At 49.7% G+C, this 17,149-nt stretch overlaps 1 protein-coding gene across 8 annotated transcripts in view; it reads right to left on the bottom strand.

The window, feature by feature from the left end:
* Positions 1-15,201, bottom strand: part of Scn8a (sodium voltage-gated channel alpha subunit 8) — a 184,150-nt gene extending 168,949 nt beyond the window's left edge. For 7 of the 8 annotated variants that reach the window (XM_037197355.1, XM_028874539.2, XM_028874541.2 and 4 more), the window contains exon 1: positions 15,116-15,201. The gene's annotated coding sequence lies outside the window, so the exon portion shown is untranslated. Of the gene's footprint in view, positions 1-14,755; positions 14,886-15,115 lie in introns of those variants that run through there. The other variant, XM_028874536.2, reaches the window with a different exon arrangement.
* Between the last annotated feature and the right edge of the window lie 1,948 nt (positions 15,202-17,149).

Genomic DNA, 17,149 nt, shown 5'->3' on the forward strand with positions numbered 1-17,149 from the left:
CATATACCCAAGGATTGCTGATTCATACCATAAAGATACATGCTCAGCTATGTTTATAGCAGCACTATTTGTAATAGCCAGAACCTGGAAACAACCTAGATGCCCGTCAACTGAAGAATGGATGAAAAAAATGTGGTACATATACACAATGGAGTACTACTCAGCAGAGAAAAACAATGAAAGCATGAAATTTGCAGGCAAATGGATGGAACTAGAAAAAATCATCCTGAGTGAGGTAACCCAAACCCAGAAAAACAGTCATGGTATGTACTCACTCATAGGTGGATTCTAGATATAAAATAAAGAACAATCAGACCACAACCCATAGAACCATGGAGGCTATATATATAGCATGGAGGTCCCTAGGACGACTGTGGCTTATAATAAATTTCGGTTTTACTTAATTATTGAAAAAAAAGCCAAATGAATGGAAACACATGAACTATGAACTAAAGGCTGAGGGGCCCTCAGCTGGATCAGGCCCTCTGAATAGGTGAGACAGTTGATTGGCTTGATCAGTTTGGGAGGCAACTAGGCAGTGGGACCAAGTCCTGTGCTCATTGCATGAGTTGTCTGTTTGAAACCTGGGGCTTATGCAGGGACACTTGGCTCAGTCTGGGAGGAAGGGACTGGACCTGCATGGACTGAGTCTACCAGGCTGATCGCAGTCCTCGGGGGAGGCTTTGCCCTGGAGGAGGTGGGAATGGGGGGTGGGCTGGGGTAAGGGAAGTGGGTGAGAGGGGGGAGAATAGGGGAACCTGTGGCTGATATGTAGAACTGAATGGTATTGTAAAATTAAATAAATAAATAAATAAATAATTCACAATAGAAAATCCAATCTATTTTTATTGGGCAAAATATGGGAACAGACATTTCACCACAAGCAGAGAGCAAACAGCATGTAAAAAGATATTTAATATCATCAGCCACTAGAGAACTACAAACTGAAACCACAATGAAATACCACTGACTCTTTATTATTAAGATGGCAGGGGTGGGTGGGGGGACAGGATGGATGGATGACCAAACCACCCCTGACAATGTGACCACCAAGGATACAGAGCACTTGAGCTCCAAGCATTCCTGGGGGGAACGCACAATGAGAGAGCCACACTGGAAAGCAGTTTACTAGTTTGACCCTTAATGTCTTGGTGGCTTAAGGTACAGGCTATGCAAGCCTGAGCTCAGACCTGCAGCATCCACATAAAGAGCTGGGCACAGCAGCATGCCCTGCAGTCCCAGCACTGAGGCACAGCAGCATGCATCTGCAGTCCCAGCACTGAGGCACAGCAGCATGCATCTGCAGTCCCAGCACTGAGGCACAGAATATGCATCTGCAGTCCCAGCACTGAGGCACAGAGCATGCATCTGCAGTCCCAGCACTGAGACACAGCAGCATGCATCTGCAGTCCCAGCACTGAGACACAGCAGCATGCCCTGCAGTCCCTGCACTGAGACACAGCAGCATGCATCTGCAGTCCCAGCACTGAGACACAGCAGCATGCATCTGCAGTCCCAGCACTGAGACACAGCAGCATACCCTGCAGTCCCAGCACTGAGGCACAGAGCATGCCCTGCAGCCCCAGCACTGAGGCACAGTGCATGCATCTGCAGTCCCAGCACTGAGACACAGCAGCATGCATCTGCAGTCCCAGCACTGAGACACAGCAGCATGCATCTGCAGTCCCAGCACTGAGGCACAGTGCATGCATCTGCAGTCCTAGCACTGAGGCAGCAGCATGCATCTGCAGTCCCAGCACTGAGGCACAGAGCATGCCCTGCAGCCCCAGCACTGAGGCACAGTGCATGCATCTGCAGTCCTAGCACTGAGGCAGCAGCATGCATCTGCAGTCCCAGCACTGAGACACAGCAGCATGCATCTGCAGTCCCAGCACTGAGACACAGCAGCATACCCTGCAGTCCCAGCACTGAGGCACAGAACATGCATCTGCAGTCCCAGCACTGAGGCAGCAGCATGCATCTGCAGTCCCAGCACTGAGGCACAGTGCATGCATCTGCAGCACCAGCACTGAGGCAGCAGCATGCATCTGCAGTCCCAGCAAAGGCACAGAGCATGCCCTGCAGTCCCAGCACTGACAGCAAAGACAGGAGGAAGTCGCTGACCAGCCAGTCTAGTCAGGAAGTGAGCTCCGGTTCAGTGAGAGACCCTGTCTCAGAAAATATGGTGGAGAGTGACCGAGGACACTTGATGTTGACCTCTGGCCTTCACACATGCACAAACTGGTATGTGCACACATGCATACTCCATACAGGCTATACAGCCCCAAAGACACACATACATTTACTCTACTTCTCAGCAGTCCCATTTTTGTTTGTTTGTTTGTTTGTTTGTTTGTTTTTCAAAACAGGGTTTCTCTGTGTAGCCCTGACTGTCCTGGAACTCACTCTGTAGACAAGGATGGCCTCGAACTCACAGAGATCCACTGCCTCTGCCTCCCGAGTGCCGGGACTAAAGGCGTGTGCCACCATGCCCAGCTCAGTAGTCAGAGTCTTAGGGACTACCTCTGGGAAATATGAATTCAGACTTACACCAAGACCTGTCCAGCAGCCATTATCCACAGCAGCCAGGAATATCCCACAGTCCAACTGGCCTTCCACAGAACTGAATAAGCAAATTGTTCAATGCAATGCTAGACGCAACGGAACAAAGAACTCAATTATATACAGTAAGAGACGACTCACCAATAATAAAGAACCGATTGGCACAACCAAAATCACCAAGATATCATACTGAACAGAAGAGGCCAGGCTCAAGATGCTATGGTAAGATTCTATTTATCCAGCACTTGGGAAAGGTGGGTCATAGGGATGGAGAAGCAGCCAGGGCTTGCCGAGAGCTACACATCGGGACCCCTGCAGAAGGACTACACGAGGGTCTCGTGAGGGTGGCAGAACTCTTCTCTGTCTTGACAGTAGCTGCACTTACATAAATCCATACATTATTAACTCAGAATTTAACAATTTCTTTCTCAATTTTGCTGTTTACAGGTTTACAAATAATAAAAAGAAAACCAAAGCTGTTTGACACAGTATTCACTGTCTCTAAGCTAGTGCAGAAGTTTTCCAAACACTAGCCACACTGAGCCTATTCCTGAGAAAGAAACAGCCTTCTCTGAGGACGAAACCCTAACAGGAAGAACCCCAGACTGTGGGAGTCCCCGCTGTCCCGGGTGCACGCGCTGTCGGCCTGAAGACTGAACTGCAGTACAGGTTCTGATCCCTCAATTCTGGTCATAAAAATGTATTTTCTTTCCCAAAGTTTGGACTACTGTCAATGCCTCGGATTCTACAGACCCACCATTGGCTTTATAATTATGTGCCCCCAGTGTCCACACAAGAGCTCCTGCTATGTTGTGTGATTGAATACTAACACCGACCGCTCAGGAAAGCCCTCCGACTCCACACTGCTCAAGAGAAGCAGCACCCACGGGAGCCGCTGGCTCTGGAGTCCCACAGAAAGTGACACAGCCACTTCCCTGCCTCCGGACTTTTACTGTGTTCATGAGATTTTTGCAACTGGCCACAACCAAGGGATGAATGACGGTCTTACAAAATCCCTCAGAGGTCCCCCAGCAGCACTCTGGGCTTTTCCAATCCACACCTTACCACCAGACACCAGGAGGCAGCCTGCTGACGAACAGGAGATAAACCGTCCATACTCACAAGCCCTACAAGCTAGGGGGATGAGGATAACCCTCGACTTAGCAGCAGGCACAGAGCATGCCAGCCCTCAAGAGTCAGGCTAAGTATGTCCTGGTTAAATGGGTACAGGGAGCACTCGGGCTAGCCAAAAGCAAGTCTTCGGTATCTGCTCGGCACACAGGAACAAAAAGGCTTGACTTGACTCTGGAAAGCTCTTGAGGGCTTTCTGATGCAAGGGTCTACAACAAAGTTTTAAGCCATACTCTTTGGGCACTTGAACTCCTCCAGGAGACAAGGGAAAGCTACGTGACCCCTGCACTGTCATTACGAGGAACACTGCATGTTACACACCTCTTTCCCTTTTCTGGAGACAGGAAAGAAGAAAAACTACAAACAAAGGGTCTGGAAGGCTCCTACAGCTCACTGTTCGTTCCTTGCCCCAGAACATACAGAATAACACAGCAGATTGCTCCCACTGTCTGCAGGTCTTCAAGTGGACCTGCCTCGCCCAGCCAAGCTGCAGAGCATCTTCACGAGGTGCTGCCGATGGATGCCTCAGGCAGGTGCGAGCACACAACTCGAGCACAGAGTCGCTCCTGATGGAAGCGCTGTGAGGACGCTGTGCGCCCTACGTGGAGTGCTGCACCTATTTCCATCACGCTCATGAACTTGGCTTGTCCGCGTGGCAAGCCACGGGGGCACTGCCAACTGTCTGAGCACAAAAAGGTGGATGTAAAGGAAGTCGCAAGGGCTCAAGTTACTCAAGCAATTTTAGCGGCTAAAAATGCTAAACTGAATTTTAAGAAATTTTAACAAATGAGATTGTTTTTTACTGAAGCAAATTTCTGGTGTGCTTTTTCTCTAACTGCATTTTATCATTTTGGTTTACACATTCTGATATTCCAAATACTCCCTTATTTATTTTTCTCTTTTCTTATTTGAAGATCTTTGCTGACTGGGAGCGGCAAGAACAAGATCGAGGTCCTCGTGTATGCCCGTGCTGCAAATGACACTCGGGGCCTTCGCTGGGCCAGTGGCCACTGTCACACGTGGAGGTCTGGTTCTTGACATCCACAGCTCAAGACTCAGCACTTGAACTGAAGTAACAGCATGAATAAGATCTCTCCCTCTTCACTCTGTTCTTACATGCTAAAAACCTTTCAGTGGCTCTCTCTAGAACCTCCACTCACTTCTATTTGGAATAGAAGGAAGGAATCCACTGTTTCAGCAAAGACAAAGCTCTCCATCAGTCTTCAGCCTAAGAGAAGGTGCGTGATCCTTATTCCTGATCCTCCAGACTGAAGGTCAGTTGAGAATATCAACAACAACAACAACAACAACAAATAGGTTAAACGTATTTGAACATTTAATGACAAGAGGCAGAAATACTGTATGAGCCAGAGGACCAAGAAACTGAAATCTGAACCTAAAGTTAGCTAGACAAACCTCAACGATGACAACACCAGTTGGCATGCCAGTGTGGACAGGGACATCTCACAAGGCCCCACCCCCGGATGAAGGGCTACAGGCAATTAACGACGGCTGGGCAAAGAGCCATCGATGATCAGCCCCCTAACTGGAGACCCAATACCAAACACTCAGACCGAAAAACATACAGAGGGTAACACAAAATGGGCTCAACAAGTCCCATACAACAACAAAACCCTCAGCAGCTCATGGGGGAAACCCCTGCAGAAAAACAGTTTAAAACTTAGACAAACGCTACCTGAACAAAAGCATCCATGTAGCACACACATTCAAAGTTCTATTGACTTCCTTTCCTGTCAGTCCTGCTCACGTAACCACAAGTGCATGCTTTCACCGACAGCCAATGAGGCCAACTCAAACTGCCAACCACACGGCCGTGCACGCCTTGCTCTGTGCCATCCTGTGAACAGGGCTACACGATGCCGTGGCTCTGATCATGGGTCACTTAGTACTCCTCTAAACTGTCTATGCTTTCCCCTGACTAAGAAGCCTTTAACAGTGCCCAACCCACCACTGTTTGTGCAGGCTTACCTGCACCTGGGGAATTCTACCCAGCCCACCTAGACAGCCCACCTAGACAGTCCACCTAGACTACCCACCTAGACTACCCACCTAGACAGTCCACCTAGACAGTCCACCTAGACGGCCCACCTAGACAGCCCACCTAGACAGCCCACCTAGACAGTCCACCTAGACAGCCCACCTAGACAGCCCACCTAGACAGTCCACCTAGACAGCCCACCTAGACAGTCCACCTAGACAGCCCACCTAGACAGCCCACCTAGACAGTCCACCTAGACAGCCCACCTAGACAGCCCACCTAGACAGTCCACCTAGACAGTCCACCTAGACAGTCCACCTAGACAGCCCACCTAGACAGTCCACCTAGACAGTCCACCTAGACAGCCCACGACTCCCCAGAACACTGTACTTTCCTTACCGTCTCAATTTGGCTCACAGCGAGCTCAGAGCACACAGCCCACCTAGACAGTCCACCTAGACAGCCCACCTAGACGGCCCACGTAGACGGCCCACACACGGCCCACCTAGACAGCCCACGACTCCCCAGGACACTGTACTTTCCTTACCATCTCAACTTGGCTCACAGCGAGCTCAGAGCACACAGCTCCCAACAACCCACTTCTGACCAAACTGGTTTGAAGATTTTCTGAAAATTCAGCTTTCTAGCCAGGCCTGGAGGCCCTCCTGAGGCTAAGGCAGAAGGACTTGCCCTGAGCTTGAGGTGAGCTTGGACCAGATGGTGAGTTCTAGAACCGCTGGGCCTTAGAGTGAAGCCTTACCTGAGGGGGGTGTGGGAGAGGGGATCAACTTATTAACTAATTGCCAACTACACCACTCGGTCAGCAATTAAACCCTTTTCGATCACTGAATCACGAACCATTAAGAAAACCTATTCTTATATTTTGTGTTTGCTACTTAGCTAACCAGGTAAGTCTCTAGAACACAGAGATTGTTCATTTATCTCTCAGTGCCTGCCACACTCCTCCCTCAGCTGTACTTCACGGCTGTTCTAGACCACGACTTCTGCACTCACTTTTAAGAAGTCTCTAATGGAAACCCTAACTTTTTACATTAAGTACCCCAAAACAGTAGAATATAAATTTCATCAATAAGAGGAAGACATAGAAGAATCATGTATATCATAAAGAAAGGACTGATCTAAGATAGTCTAGAATAACTGGTCAAATCATCAAATTATTCAGTCCTTCTAAGTGAGCTGGGGAGACGGCTCAGCCATCAGGAACAGCCTGGCTGTTCCTCCAGAGGACCCAGGTTCCATTTCCAGCACCCACATGGCTACTCACAACAGTCTGTAATTCCAGTAACAGAGGATCCAAAGCCTTATCCTGGCCTTCACAGGTACCAGGCAAGCACATGGTATAGATATACATACAAAATAAGTAAATATTTTAAATAGTCTTTCTAAAAGATGACAGAAATAGTTTTGGGGGGCAGGAGGGGCTACTGTGTGTATGTGCCCAAATAGTACTTAAGGCTGTATTTATGGAGTGCATACCAGATGGCCAGGAGACAGTAAAAGACAGCTCAACCTTTTTATTTGTGAACCTCTGCCTCTAGCAACTATTCAAGTAAGTAAATACTAAGGGTGGATTTTTAAAGCAGAATGGAAGAGAGAACAGCAAGAATGTCTTTGTGGAAAGGTTCTTAAAGGGATTAAGAACATTACCCCAGCCAGGAGGGGCGGCGCACGCCTTTAATCCCAGCACTCGGGAGGCAGAGGCAGAGGCAGGTGGATCTCTGAGTTCGAGGCCAGCCTGGTCTATAGAGTGAGTTCCAGGACAGCCAGGACTGTTACACAGAGAAATTCTGTCTCAAAAAAAAAAAAAAATTACCCCTTTTCCCATAAAGCAAGAAAATGTCCCCCAGTTTTCCTAACACAGAAATCAGGAAAAGAAAACAATATGCCATAAAGTTAACATAAAAGGTAAAACAAACAGATTCTAACCAGCAGATTCTACCTTCCTTAAGGTTCTGTACTCTGTCCAGATCAGGACCGCTGTACCCTAGATATGAGCCCAGACATGGACCCACTGGAGTCTTCAGGAGCAAACACCTTGTCGTAAGGTGTGAGCAGTGCTCATCTTCACACTATTGTGACTCCCCGCCCCCTCTGATGAATACTCCCAACACTTTCCTCCCCAGCCCAAGGCCGATCTTTAAAGCATGCCATTATACTTGAGGTATTTTTCCCCAAAAACAATGGGTCACATCTTGTTACACAAAATCTTAGGAAATCCAAATGAGAATTAATTCTGTAGCATAGGAGGTCTCTGGGTACTCTGATCTCTGAGAAAGTTCTGCCAGGCTCATTCCAACCTGCTTAATATTCCTCTGCAGTTTAATAAAAATGTACTAATTTGTTTTCATTTAAAATCGTTTTTATTCAGCTTATTGCCAAGACAAAAAGGCAGAAGTGGATGTGGCACCAGAGCTCACTACATTATCCTTAATTAAAGAACTCCTGAACAAGGAGCCAGCCACACAGCAGACGACCGTATTCACTCCCGAGACCACTGCTCAGCAAGGGAAGACAACTGCTATCCACGGTGGTTTGCAACGGACTCTGGTCTTTACAATTAAAATAGGAAGAAATCATACATGAAAATGGATTGCTTTTCCTTTCATTATCAATTATTATCTAAATGTTAGAATTAACCTAACTAATTTCCCTGACTCCCCAAGTTCACTCTGGTGGAAATGCTACTAAGCAGCTAAGAACAAACATGGAGGAAACAGATAACTGTAATTCAGAACTTCTCCATATGTCTGCACTGCCTGGGCCTCCAGAGCCTCGAACAGCATCCGAGCTGCACAGACCAACAGCAGGGAAGGAGTCGGTTCTCAGGACTTTGGAGGGATTCCATGCTCTCCATTTCTAGACCCCTGGAGAAGCCCAGTGACCCAGGAAGCCTCTCCTTACCACTATAAGGCTATAAAGATTCCAAACTCTCCGCATAACATGTCAGTCACACATATGCACGTGTGTGCATGACACACACACACACACACACACACACACACACACACAGAGAGAGAGAGAGAGAGAGAGAGAGAGAGCCCAAATCAGCTCCCAGGCCCAGCAGAGCTTCAGTCCCAAACTAAGAGTATCTCTTAGACCAGTGGTTCTCAGCCTTCCTAAAGCTGTGATCCTTTAAGACAGCTCCTCATGTTGTGGTGACCCCTCAACCATAAAATTATTTCGTTGCTACTTCATAACTGTAATTTTGCTACTGTTATGAGTCCTAATGTAAATATCTGATATGCAACCCCCAAAGGGGTTGAGAACCATTGTCTTAGACCCTCAGGGTCTCAATTTCTGGGTCAGTTTTCCTCACTCTGGCACATCTCCATGCCTGAGGAAAATCTTGATCATGATCCTCCCTCACCTGTGCGCTCCCAGCCTAACGGCTTCCAGGAACTACTCATGCCCTAGCTCCCACCCCGGCAGCACCAACCCTCAGCAAGCCCCGTCCTCCAACTCCTGTACCAGCCTCCACCTGGCATGAGCAAAGATGTTCCAGGTGTCAACAGCCACACTTCCCTGTGGTCCTCGTTATAACACAGGTTGGCAGTGTGAGAGCATGTAGGGGTCACCACATACGGGTATTTATGTCAAGACACAGGGAGGAAGAGGAGCATACACAGAGATGTGATGGTCCTTTTCAAACACAGCTACGCTCTGACTGCCAGTGGGCAGGAGGTTAGGACAGACGCAGAAAGCGAATGCATGCTACTTCAACTACTTCTTGATACTTCTTCGGGTCATTTTCTCTCAATCTTCCTCTTCCAAAATGCTTCTTCAGAGGTACTTCTGCCTTCTTTCTGCCTATCTCAGAATCTTTCACTGTGCCCACTCACTAAGATATGTTTAGCTACCTAGGATAATGATAATTTCTTAAAATAAACCAAAACTGTTCATTTTACTTGGTTCTATGAACATCAGAATGTAACACCATTTAATGGGGGGGGGACCTTTAAGTGTGGCTCAACCAACCCCATAGCGGCCTGTGCTCTACCTCTCAAGTCATCCTCACCCCTGACAACCCCACCTTCTGGGCACGCTGTCTCCCTAAGCTGTAACACAGAACAACGCCCGCCTGCCATACCTCGCTCTAAAAATCACCAGATAGAAGGATATTTTTAATTTTGGTAAACAGAGTCATAATGACCAAAGGTGGGTGGTCACCTGTGTGTCCTAATATGATACCCCTTCAGACATGGCCATTCAAAGTTCACATACCAATAAAGCTAAAATAAAGACAGAAGCCCTCCAAACTCTACAGCACTGATAACACCCAGCTTCTGTGATATCAATGGTGGGCCTATTCCATCTTTAGATCTGTAGATAAAACAGCCTGTGAGTACCACACCAGTCCTTTGTGGTCAGGAGCCACCACAGCTTAGTTCAGGAGGGAACAAGAGAATTACTACTCTGGAAACTGTACTGGTGTGGTATGATTTTCCTCCTCTGAAACTAGCACTGTCCATTCAGGTTAAGGCACCTACAGACCCCGCCTCCTGCAGACCCCGCCTCCTGCAGACCCCGCCTCCTGCAGACCCCGCCTCCTGCAGACCCCGCCTCCGAATCCAGACTGACATTAAGGAGCAGCTGTCTGCTTTTCAGACCACTGAAACTTAATACAGTACATATAACTAAATGAGACACACATGCAAATGCCCTCTAGCCTGCTAAATCTCAGAAACAGATTTTATTTAATCCCCACAAACACTGCAGTGTAGACGTTATTATTACTATTGTATAGATAAGGGCAACTGAAACCCAGATAAATTAGCTTGCTCGGTTAAAAGGCAACTAAGTAGCCACTCAGGACTTGAACCTAGTCCTGTCTGACTCCAAGGCCCACAGATCTCACCTAGGTAAGAAAAGTAACTATGGCAACCGGCTGGGTCACTTCTCCTCAATCCATAAGGCAGTATTTGACTACGTGCCCTGTGTCTCTGCAACTTCACGGAGACAGAAAAATTTCAGAGGCCTTCTCCTTTTTCTTTTCTTTTCCTATATTTATTTTACAAACTATTTTTAGGTTAAAAAAAATCACTGAGCTCAACATGGCAGTCATACAACGTTTCTGCAGTCAATAAGCGCACAGGGCCAAAGTTCTGTTTTCTCCCTTTCACTCTTCACGGCCACAGATCTTGAGCATGGTATAGTTTGAGTTGGTACCAGTTGGCAACTGTGTCCATGTCTAATACAACGCCTTACATATGAGGATCACCAGGTGACACTAGTCATCAAGCCACTGGTTGAGAAACATTGTCTTTATTCCTCTAGTTAACTTGCTACATTTTAGCCAAGAGACTCTAAAAGAAAGGTTTATTCTGTGAGCGAATTCATTGAAGAGTTTTCTGAAAATTGTTTAAAGGATTAAGGGGGAAAGTAAAGGGAAGTCTGAGTCCCTGGGTCTAGTAGACCCTGGGTTTAAGAACCGGGAAGATACAGCTTGAAAGTAACTGTCACTCAAGTAACTTCTGCAAGTACACCTTGAAACTGAAAAAGTGCACTCAAACGTGGCCAGCGCTTTTGCTGAGCACGTAAAAGTCAGGACTTTCTTCCATGCTGTTTCTGCAACCAGTGTGTGTTATTTTTATAACTGTGGCAACTACCCCCACTCTGGATAAGCTGTTTAACGCTTTCTCTACGAGATGACTTTCTGCCCTTCTCAGGATAGCTCACAGGGGTTAAACAGTCATTAGGTAAAGCAGGTGTTTCCCAGAACTGTTACATAACCCAGCACATGAAAGACAGCTTTCTTTCCATTCACAGAACCCCTTTCTTACTTCAGCAGCCATGTTTCTTTGAATTCTTTCCACATAGGTGGAGCATCTTCTCAATTCTCTACAAAATGTTGTCTCAGTTTTCTTAGTCGCAAGCATGTGAAAGACATTTGCCCCTTACAGAGTTCTGATGTATGTCCTTCAGTGTTATACATGCTATCTTTTAAGAGAGATTAAAGTATTTCAATCACTGTGGATGAACTAGTTTCACCCATGTTGTTAGTGAGTTCCCTACCAAGTATTCAAAGCAGAGTTGTCCTATAAGAAGGCTTCCCAGGTGAGGCAGGAGGCTGAACTTGCTGAATTCTATGCTCCCCTTTCTCCTTCTTCTTTTTTTTGTTTTTTTGTTTGTTTGTTTGTTTTTGTTTCTCTGTGTAGCTTTGGAGCCTTTCCTGGAACTCGCTCTATAGATCAGACTGGCCTTGAACTCACAGAGATCTGCCTGGCTGTGCCTCCCGAGTGCTGGGATTAAAGGTGTGCACCACCACTGCCCAGCGATGCTCCCCCTTCTTAATTTATGATTTTTAACACATTTTAGACCAACATACCCTCGTGACACAATGGACCACAAGCTAGCCTGCCGAGCCTCTCTCCCAGCTCACTATTCAGATCAACCTGACCAAGATGCCCTTCATATTCAACTTAACTCGGTAAGCTATCTAACTGCTTCTGACGAAGACCAAATTACTGTAACATTAACAGCTTCTTGCTATTTGAAATGACAACAATGTGCTGAAATCATGCCGTCAGTGGAATGTATGCCTTACCTATGGATCTGTGGCAGCCCATAAAGCATTGCTCCGTGAGGGGCGAACCCAAATGAGGAGTTACGTGGGAGTCAGAAAGATGTGATAACTAGACCTTCAACCTCAAGTACAGCCCGGCTGTGCATGCACAGGCAGATCCACACCCACAGGAAAGCCTGCTGCTGATACACCAGACCCAGTCCCTTCCAGCCTAGGACTTCAGCACATGAGCCGGGAGCTGTCCATTCAGCACCACAGCCGGTCCCCTTCTAGTTGCAGCGGAAAGCAAAAGAAAAGGCCAGACCTGAGGAGAGGGGGTGGAGGGAATTGCTGAGGGTCCTCCTTCAGGACAGCAACTACATGGCTACTCGTTTTTAAATATACTATATCCCAAGTCATTATCCTTTATTAATTTAAAAGAAAAGATTCCGAATATCTGTATGAAAGTTGACAAAAAACCTCAAATGAAAACCAAAAGCATATAAAGTCAGCGCCCCAGCTGACCCCAAGAAACCAGTAACTAACTGGCCTGCACCATCATGAACCGCTTTACAATACCCACCACATCCCAGTGAGAGACATCACATCCACACACATCAGATGTTCTGAGAACACGGAACATGCTTGCAGCCCTCTCCAGAGAGCTTCGATTTCTAGGACAGACAGAATGCTCACAGATCACCAAACCATCGCTACCCCCACACACAGCAATCAAATCCTCTTTCAGGGAGAACTGAAGGCCTTATGGGTCATGAGTTCCAAAGGAAAACGCTGCAGTATTTCAAGAGCTGGGTTACTGACAAATGCTAAAAGCCTTCAGCATCTTAAGTCCGAATCCCCAGCTCTGCCACCCTGGTACTGGCTAGCAATGTTGTCCAGCCATTTGCATTACACATCAAAAGCAATTTTTTTGAGGAAAGAAAAAGCCTCCCTCCCCCATATCTCCTAATGCACATGGAGAAAAGGGAAGAGAGCCTGGGAGACAGTGAAAAATCTACCACACCCGAAACCTCCTTGGAAAGCTGAAACAACCCCAGGTCCTAGCACACATACCCCTCTAAAGAATCTCTGGGTTTAAACTCGAGAAAACAGTTATAAAAAGCTCTCTCTCCCCCTTTGCCCCTGACGGCCCTCACCCACACTTCCTGCTTCCTATCCCTGCCCTTCTGGATGCCCACTGTGCAGTAAAAGCAGTTCCCCCTGTGCAGCGGAGCTTGCAGCGGTGATTTTTTTCTCCCTGCCCCTGAGTTTGGCCAGATGCAACGCAAAGTTTCTTCTATGCCCCCCAACAGATGACATTGATTAGCAACACTGATGCGAATGTTGGAACCTCCAGTTATAAAATGTATTCCCCCGTGCTTAAAAAAAAAACTGCAGTGTAAGTGAGGAAGAGGGCATAGGGCGGAGGAGTTGGAAGGAAGGCACAGTTTGGAGAATTCCTATTTATTAGGCTGAAAAATGATTCCCACACCATCCAAACTAGAAGCTAAGGACACTGAAGGGGTCCGACAGCCCCTAGTACGGCCCGGAAAGTTAACTACCAAGTCTCCACCGGTGGTTGCAACGGAGAGGATGGAGCGGAGCTCCCCGGTGAAATGCAGAGGTTTGACGGTCCCCAAGGTACCAAGAGCAAAGTAAAGAGGAAGGGTCCAAGCCGTGGAGCTGGGCAAACAGTTCTGCGTCCCAACGCTAACGAGAGAAGCCCAGGGTGCTGCTGCCCGTGGTAAGGTGGGGGAGGGAAGGGAGCAAGGAGAGGAACTAGCTCTGCATAGGGTGGCGTAGGGGTGGGGGTGGGGGAAGGGGATATTCTGAAAGTGATGTACTCTGATGCAGGAATCCTACCCTGCCAAGGAAGGTCGCGGGGGGCTCCAACACAGCCCCTGAGCACCCTGACGAGAGGGGCACTGGCACAGCCGAGTAAAGGAGTAAAGGACAGTAGGTGTCCGGACTGCCCCTCGAACCCAGGAGTCCCCCGGCTTCTGCAGCTGGTAGCAATGTGGAGCCGGGTGAGGGAGGATTCAGTAAGGACTGGGGGAGGGGGCAGAGCTGAGGGGCTGCAGAGCAGCCTGAGAGCCCCGGTTGGGCTGGCACCGGGAATGAGGGGGCTGGGTGCCGGCTGCAGCAGTTGAGGGGGTTGCCGGGGCAAGCCCACGTCCCGGGCGCGACCGGGAGACCTGGAGGGTAAAGGTGTCCAAGGGTGGGAGCCGGTGGTCTCCCCTTCTCCTCGGGAGCCCCGAGCAAAACACCGTCGGAGGGGGGCAAGACTTCCAAACACCCGTTCCCAAACACCCAAGGGCAGGAGCCCCCGCTCCACGGCCACGCGAGCCCCCGGTGAGCCCCGTGAGAGCGAGCCCCGCGGCCCGCGAGCCGCGCCGTGCGCTCTGCGGCAAAGCTCCGGGCTGGAGAGGGCGAGCCCGCTCCAGGGTCCCGGGGCGAGAGGGGGAGCCCAGGCCGAGGAGCGGCGCCGGAGTGGGGGGTTCGGGGGGGGGGGGTCGGGGCAGGGCTCCGGGGCGACTTACGGCGGCGGCGGCGGGCGAGGCGGCGGCGGCCCTAGCGCGGGGCCCGGGAGGCGCGGCCGGACTGCAGAGGCGCCGAGGCTGCGGCGGGCGGGACTGCGGTGGGCGCCATCTTGGAGCGCTCCCCGCGCCCGCCCCCCGCGCCGCGCGAGCCCTTGCATAATTGATGACTCGCGCCGCGCGCGCCCCCGCCGCGCGCGCCCCCGGCCGCCGGTTCTCCCCCCCCCCAGCCCCCCCAGCCCGCGCGACCCTCCGCGCGCGCCCCCCGCCCGCTCCCCCGCGCCCCCGCGGCCCCCGCGCTCGCCCGCTCCCCCGCTCCCCGGCTCCCCCGCCCGCCCGTCCGTCCGTCCCGCGGCCACCTACCCTGCCGGGCGCGCCCGACCGACCGACCGCCCGCCCGACCGCCTGCCCTCTCGCTCCCGGCTCGCCGGCCTGCGTCCCCGCGCTCCGGACTGGATGCGCGCCGGAGCCCGGCCGGCAGGGGGCGCCGCGCCCGAGCGCCAGCGAGCGTCCCCGGGCCCGCCTCCGCGACGCCCCCGCCAGCCCCGGCGTCGACACCCGAAAAGGTGCTCGCTCTGCGGCCCTGGTCAATGACAAGCCTCCCTCTCTCCTCCTCCTCCTCCTCGCTCCTGGGCACACTCGGTCACCGTGCAGCCGCAGCTGAAGTTTCTGACGGATCCACTCGATCTTGGGTCCAACCGAGAGTTGCAACGCGGCAAATGGCAGCCAGGGTTGCCACCGGGGCCTGTTCTGAGCGGCAGAGACGCTGCTCCCCGGCAGCTTAGAGGTCACCTTACCCTCTCCGAACTCAGTGGGTCGCTCTGTGGAGTTGGCATGAGCCTCTGAACTGCTTCTGCCACATGCCTGGGGATCTACACGGTGAAGACGAGAACTCCCAGCGCTGTGTCTCTAATGCAAATTCAATGGAAACAGAATAGCACCTCTTTAACTAAGCACTGGCGGGTGACAACCTGTCCAAACCTCGGTGCTCTGTCACTAGGAGGGAGCAGTCAATCACAAGCATCAGACAGATAGCTTTATTGTAGACACTAAAGGGGTAAAGCATTTACCCTGTTCTAACGCAGCCCAGCAGACTGCCGCATAATGTGCCCACTGCATGCATTTTACAGTAGCTTTCTTGAGATATATTTGGCGCACAATAAGCTGCATGTGTAGAATATACAGTTTTGACATGTGCATGTGTGCAGGAGCTCCTCCATAAGGTGATGGGCACACCCAGGGGGTCCGGGCGTTTCTTTGCAATCCCTCCCTGCGTCGCCCACCCGCGTACACCCTCCCCCAGGCAACCATGGATCTTCTATTACCGTACATTAGTTTGCATGGGAACTAATGGGATCATAGAGTATGAACTTTTTTTGCGGGGGAGGGGTGTAGGACTCTTCTCTCAGCATGATTATTCTGAGGTTACTTTGTTGTTGCCCGTCAGGTGTTCATTTCTTCTTCCTGCTGGGCAGCAATCATCATGGAGGGACGTACCACAATTTTAATCCACTTACTTACCCGCGGCATTTAGACGAATGCTAGGTTTTTGCTTGTTACAAATGAAGCCGCTATGAACACGGTGTACATCTTTGTATGGAAGCATGGCCTTCCTTCTCTGGGCATAAATAAATACCTAGGAATGAAATGACTGGATCCTCTTGGGTTGTGTTTGACAAGGTAAGGCAAGTCCAGGGGCCACAGGTGTGTTCGATGGCTAGAGCACTTGCCCAGCATGCACAAAGGCCTGGGTTGAACCCCCAACACCCACCACATAAACCGTTCAAGGTCATTCTCACCCACATAACAAGTCTCCAGCTACAGGAGGCCATGCCTTTCAAAACTAAAATAACAAAGAGAGGAAGGGAAGTTCTGAACTGCTTTTTTACATTCCCACTATCGGCCTAGTAGGACATCAGTGCCCCGTCCCGTATCCTCATCAGCATCTGGCATGAGCAGTCCTTTTAATTTTAGCTGTTGTACTAGTGTGATGGATTTATTATCTACTGTGGTGTTAGCTCCTGCTTTACTAATGACTAAACATGTTAAATGTCTTGGCTCAGCAAATTCTCCTGGTTGAAGTTATCTATTCAAGTCTTCCATACTTTAGACGATGTTTTCTTATTGAATTTTGAGAGCTATTTGTATGTTATGGATACACATCTTTGTTGTTGGTTGGTCTTTTGGGGGATCTGCCACCCAGCTCCCAAATAAATAATACACACAGAGGCTTATTTTTAATTATAAATGCTTGGTCTTAGCTTGGCTTGTTGCTAGCCAGCTTCTCTTAAATTAACCCCTCTGTTTTTCAACTCGGGGACCTTTCTTGTTCTCGTCTATAAATCTTACTCTTACTCTGTGGCTTGTTGTGTAGCTGGGTGGATGGCCCCTGATGTC

This window comes from Peromyscus leucopus, chromosome 20, assembly GCF_004664715.2.
Source record: "Peromyscus leucopus breed LL Stock chromosome 20, UCI_PerLeu_2.1, whole genome shotgun sequence".
NCBI lineage: Eukaryota > Metazoa > Chordata > Mammalia > Rodentia > Cricetidae > Peromyscus > Peromyscus leucopus.